This window comes from Salvia hispanica, chromosome 6 (genome assembly GCF_023119035.1).
Source record: "Salvia hispanica cultivar TCC Black 2014 chromosome 6, UniMelb_Shisp_WGS_1.0, whole genome shotgun sequence".
NCBI lineage: Eukaryota > Viridiplantae > Streptophyta > Magnoliopsida > Lamiales > Lamiaceae > Salvia > Salvia hispanica.
In genome coordinates, this window is record NC_062970.1 from 28,552,232 (window position 1) to 28,559,205 (window position 6,974).

The window sequence follows — 6,974 nt, forward strand, 5'->3', positions numbered from 1 at the left end:
TATGGAGAAAGTTATGGTCTTTTTACGAACATTGCGCAGTGCAGTCAAAATTAGCCGGAAATTAAGGAAGGAAAGAAATTATTGCCAAATCTCTCCTATTAGTTGAGGATTTCGAATTTACCATCTTTTCCATTACTTGGAGGGTATTTTTACCTATTATAAATCCTTTTCAAGCCTATATATTCCCCATAACCTTATTCATATATTCATCTCAGAGCCTCCAATCATTCTCCCTCTCTACACATTCTTCCATCTCAGAGCCTCCAATATTACTCCAATCCTCTCCATCTCTATATTTCTTCCATCCCATATTCCACATATTATTCCTCCGTTGGAGTGGAGCTCTGTAGATCCAGACAAGAGAAGACTGAAAAACTGCATAATTCAACCTTGGGTTTTATTTTATTTTTCTTCATGTCTAGTACTTTTTGTAGTTTTACTTGTCTATGAGTATTAAACATCTTTTGTAGAATTTTTGGTAAACATGCTATGATTTTAAGTTATTTATTCAATTGTTTTTCCTTGTTAGCTCTTGTAGTTATTTCGATTTCTCTTGTGCTTATACATTTGTTTGATTGGTCATCTTATAAATGCATGTGGATTTTACTACAATACTCGAGAGATGAGTAGTTTAATTTGAAAGAAGAGAAGTTATAATCGAGAGATTTGAGCCTCTGAATGAAACAAATTTATCTTAGGAGTTGTTGCCTTAGTTTTAGGAAGGACACTTCGGTTCTAGGTAGCAATCTACAAATTGTATGCTTCGGGAGAAGATATAATTTTACATCTGTGATAGCTTAGTAACTCTAGAGACCGTAATTCAAGGAAGTCCTTTGGATATTAGCTTTTGATTGTGGTTCCAAAACTCTACATTCCTTAGTCTGCTTTGTATTATTTGTTATTTATATTTTTGTGTTTTTAGTTATTTATTTCTTTCTTTCTGTCTAGTTTAATTAATCAACCCAAAAATTCGTGTCTCTAAATAGTATATGACGCTTAGTACATAATAGACAGTTGCAATCTTATTCCCTGTGTTCGATATCCTCATACTGACCATTAGTTATACTATATCTACCTTGTATACTTGCAAGTATTTTTAGTGTTAATAAATAGTGCATCAAGTTTTTGGCCTTTCCTATAAATGGAGATAGAGAAGGAGAAAGGAAACAGCTTCCAACGGTGACACTCATTAGTTTTCAGCTCTGCTGGAATTGGGAGCTCTCAACACTTCATCTTCTTGATTTCCGTCACACACCCTTGGTCCTGTTTTAGTTTAGTTCAATTTAGTTAGCCTTTGGTGGTAGTTTTCTGCACTGTTAGCTTTCGGTTCTGTTATTCCGCTTCAAGAAGAAGCGATGAAACAATTTCCAGCTTTCGTTGTTCATTTTCAGTTTACTTTTGATGATGTTGACTCTTTGATGTTTTTGATTCAGTAAAATTTAGAGTTATGTTTTCATTTCCAGCTAATGTGTTCTATTTTCATGCATGATACTTTTGATCTGTTTTGATTCTCGTTTGATGTTGCATGTCTTAGCTCAAAATATTTTGTTTCGCATTGATTCAGTTAGATCTGAGTTTTCGAGTTATGTTTCTTTTTAATTGCGAAGAAATCATGAATGAGTTACTTTAGGATGTTTAGATCTAGTAGTTGATGTCTTATTTCTGCATGATCATGGGTTAATTTTTTCGTTTACGTAGTCGTAGATTAGATTTTAGGAGTAGATCCAAGTTTACAAGTTGTTATGATGTTTCGTTTTTAGTAACGTTTTAGATCTGCTTTTTGCTATGTTTTTCATGTTGATTTGGTGAATAAGATGAAGTTGCTAAAAAGTTTTTACTTTATCGTACACTTTGCAAGGGACTGTCAGTCCCCCATTTATTCTGTTTGCCCATTTATGGAAAATTTAGCTAAGTTGATCAGGTAGTTTTAATTTCGTCTAGCAAGTTGATCAGTTTAATTTCTCAAGTCCAGTAGTTAACTTAACCCACCCCCTAGAAAGTGTGGCAACAACAATTCCCAATCCATGTCCAACAACAAATGTCAAACACATCATCTCTGTGGGATTGATCCTTACTTCCCTATACTAGTTAATAGTGTTGTGAGTTAAGGTTTTGAAAACACACTTTTTAGATCTTCGATTCATCTGACTCAAGTCGAATCTAAGTCGAGTTGATCAGCCTGAGTTTCCAGTGGATCTACTCACCGGCATTTTGCAGGTAGAAGACACGTATAGGCCCAGTTAGATCAGTTTGATGATTTAACTTGAGCAAGCCACAACGATACAAAAAGAATGAGAAGAACAGAGAATGAAAAATCAAGCTTTCAAAGACACCATTAAATTAAAGTACTCCTCCGTCCCATAATAATTGCACTTTTCAATTTTAGAAACTATTTTTCTCTTTAATGTGGTGAGATCCATTCCACACTAACAATACTTTAATTATTTTTTTTCTCTACGTCAGTCTTATTTTACCAATTTTATATTAGATCTCGTGCCGAACCCAAAGTGTGTATTCTTTGAGGACGAAGGAAGTATCTACAAAATTAACACCAAATTCTACTTAATTAACACAATTTGATCAAAAGTAAGAATAATATATTAAAAACGTAACACCAGCATCTACTTAAAAATTCCATAAAAATTAACAACATAACACCAAATATAGATATTCAACATAATACTAGCAATACCATCAAAATTAACAATATTGCACCAAAACTACATAACAATTCCATCAAAATTAGCAATATAACACCAAAATTACTCAACAAAATTCATAAAATAACACAAAACCCTAGATATTTAAATAAGAAACAAATTTTCACAATTAATGGATAAATAATAACACAAATACTATATTATACATATATGAACATGAAAATAGAAATAAAAAAGGAAGACTTAACGGATGCTGGCCAAAAAATCGGCAATTCAGCCGAGAATTTTGGAGAGAGTTGTCCAGAATGGAGGATGGTGTGTGGCTGATTTGGTAAGATAAGGCGAAAATGCATATTTATATTACGTAGTTGAACACGCAGATCCAATATGCGAGACCAAAGAGTTTCGGATCTGCGTGACTAAAAACCCAGATTCATTTTGAGTAATTGAAAACGCATATTCATTTTGCGTGTTTGAACACACATATTTGTTTCGCGTGTTTAAATACACAGATTTTTTTTGCATTTTCCCCAAAGGAGAGACAAAAAAAATCTCCTCTTTAGGGAACCTATAGTCTGGTGTCTTTTAAAATAAGAAAACAAAATAAAAAATATATTTCGAATTAGTAATGATTTTTTTCATCTTTATTTGATGTTAGTACATGCTGTACTCATTATTAATAATTGACTAAAGCGCAAATTTAGTTTCTTACATTTAAGGGAGCGTTATGTTACTAACTCATAACTTAATTACTAACTACAACTAAATAATAGTCATTAGATATTCAAATTAAGGGCTTAGATCATTAATCCCTAAATGTCAATACGATCAACGAAAAACGTCAATAAGACCATATGATTACTTCCAAAAAATATCAATAGGGGATATTAATATCAATTAACTACATGTTTAGTTATAACTAACTTTTAAAAGAAATCTCAAAACTTTAAATTCATATAACATATATCAAATTAAAGATAATTTAATAAGGATTCCAACGATATCCTACATGCATATGTTCCGACGTTAAAATTTGAAAAAAAAATTGAATTTTTTTAATTTTTTCGTACAAGCAGAAATGTCAACATACTATATAAAATATGTCAATATAATACATGTAGAATGTCAATATAAGCAATAGGTTAACATTAGGGGTGGGTAGGTACGGTATACCTTACCGAAACCACCATACCGTAAACCTTACCGTAAATACGGTATGCGAAAAAGTCATACCTTTACCTTACCAAAGTTTTCGGTATACCGAACTTCGGTATACCTTATTTTCGGTATGACGAATTTCCATATCGATACCGTACCTCATTGATAAGGCTAATTTCATGCATCGATTATGTGATGAAAAGTCACTATTTACTGGGTCTAACACAAATTTTAAGCCAGGTGTGTGAAGGAATTCGCTAGGTCCAGGAAGTACTGAAGGCAGTGGACCAGCGGAGGAGAGAGACGAAAAGTGAGCAGAATTAAGGAAGAAAATGGCTGGACGAAGGAAGTCCAAAGCTGACGGCAAATAAGACTATTCACACAAAAGAGCCCCTGCTGGACCCACTTCCACGCCTGTATAAAGAGGAGCATGCAATACACGATATATACATGATTTAGCTCTTAGCTCATACACACACTCACACACTTGGGAGAATGGGGATTCAGGGGTAGGTAAAGAGGTTTCATCTTCGGAAAAATTCTGTTGCAACACCGTCCTCACGGAGGGCGAAGATACAATCTTTTACTTTTCAGTTTTTTGCGTTTTGATTTCCGTCGAACTTCACCGTTTGGAAGTCGACTGCTCGTGCTACTTATCGTTATTCTATGAAGTTTATTTTATGTCATGATGGTGTTGATTTGAGTTGATCTACGTTGATTTTATGTTCTGAGGAGTTTTATTGCGAAGGTTGACGTTATTCTCTGTTTTGGAGGTTTCTGGTGCTTGATCTGGGAAATTCGTTGTTGATCTGTGGTGATTTGGCAAATCTGTAGTTATGGAGATGGTTTTTATCGTACTTTGGTTCGGATGCTTGGATCCAGAGTGGATTTAGCATCCGAAGTGTGGATCTGAACAGGGGAAACTGAGTTGTGCATGGATTTTGGTTTTCTGTTTTCGTTTTCATGTTACTTCGTCTAGTAGCGTAGATCTGCCTAGTTTTAACTGTTCTTCATTTTTACTGTTATTTTAATTCAGTCTGCTTCGTTTTAATTTACGTTCTCTCTCTGTATTACTGATTGTTTCATGCCAAAGGTTGGAGAAGATGATGTCGCTGTTAGTTAGTCCTTTAGTTAGTTATTTTGCAGCCTTTTAACCGTACTCTACCTTTTTCAGAAAATGGTCCCCACTTGCAGTTGTTTTCCCAGGTCTAGGTAGTTTAGGGAATAGTTTTCTTAGATCTAGAGATTGTCTCGCTTGTTTCACTTTATATGCATGTTTTCTGTTCCTGCCTAGATCTAGTTGTTAGCGTAGCAAATTTCAATTACCAAGTCTAGTATAAATTCCTCAACCCCAAGTTGCGTGGCAGCAGCCATACCACACAAAATCCCTTAAATGCGTACTTTCACATCTGTCCTCGTGGGATCGATCCCTACTTCCCTATACTAATTTTAGTATACGTGGTTGAGGGTTTTGAAGAGATATTCTGTGTGTCCGACGACCGAGATCTTGCAACGTTACGTGAGTTCCTAGACCCTATGATCTAGTGGATTCTCTGGACCCAGGAAGCTTGACATTCCTTATTGTGCACGCAGTTTAAAAATATCGAGAGTTTCACTCATATACGGGTGAAGAGCTAGAAATGTGCAGTGCAGTTTTTGAGATCACTCGATCTAGCAGGTCCAGAGGATTCGAGTAGACTTCAGAGGCTAGAAGATCGTGAAACTATCAGACAGGGGTCGTTGGATGCACTCTATTTCTTCAAAACCTCAACCCACTATACTACAACTAGCACAGGGAAGTAAAGGATCGATCCCACGAGGACGAATGTGTTACGAAACTGCATTTGAGGATGTTTTGGGAAAAGAGGGCTGGCTGCTGCCACGCAATTTTGTGGGCCGAGAACTTAAAACTACTGGGTCTGAGAGATAGGAAAAACTTTACTCTACCTACTGGGTCTAAGAAGTGAGAACGTACGGAACATGCATGACTTAGAGAAACGAGATATTTTGGAGTTAACTTAACTAGACGGACTTTCCTAATTTGGACAGACAAGTATAAAGCGAAAAGTGGGGACAAGTTTCCTTAAACTACCAGGGTCTGGAAAAGTATGTAGAAGAGTAAAAAGACAATGCAGATGGTACTGACAGAGTCTGGGGGACATGCAGAAAAAGCAAAGTACATGTGCAGAAAGTACTGACAAAAGCACATCTGATTCTAACTACCAACAACTTCATCTTCTTCGGGAATCAAACGAGAATAGCAAATAAAACAAAGTATTAAACACCATGAAAACAGAGCAAACTTCAGATCTAAACTTAAAACGAGAAATTAAAGCCTAAACTAACAGATCTATGCTACTGGACCTAAAGGATGCAGAAACAAAAAGTAAATAGCCATAATCATGCACAACGTAAACAGCAAACACCAGATACATGAAACTCCAGCTCAAATACACCACGATTCAACAAATCCAAACACCTCCATACGTAAATCCACAACCTCCAACAACAAACCAACATATCTCAGCCAAACATCCAACAATCAACAAGAACGAAAGCTAAAAGCAAGAAATGAACATCAACTCGACGAGATCCAACAAAAGCTAACATAAACTTCCATAAAAACGAGAAATAGGTTCGGATCCAGTAGATCAAAGCAAGAACTAGAGTTACGAAACTTAAAACCAACGAGTACTTGAAACGAAAACAAACTAAACAAAGCAAAATAAAGATTGTTTCTTCGCCTTCACAAGGCGGTGTTACACAGCAGCAAAACGATGATGAGAACCACGGTAGCCAGGATCACTCCATCTCCAAGTGCGCAGCAAGTGAAATGAGAAATTTGAAGTGTGGAACTAAGGAATGGAACGAGAGCTTAAGCTAAGAGTGCGTGTAGAAGTGGCTCCCTTGTTCTTCAAGGTTGAGCTCTTTATATCTGTGGGGCTCTAATCCCTAAGGTATCAATCTGGTAATTAGGCGCTTTTGCCCTTGGATAAGACTCTCTAAAATAATTTGCTCTTGCTTCATTCTGCTCCTGTCGCCAACTTTTAATTCTCCCAGGTCCGAACGACGACTTCTGGTTTTTACTTCAATTCCATCTCTTTTACATCTGCCAGGTCAGGTAACAGCAACTCCTAGGTCCGGCAGATTTACTAC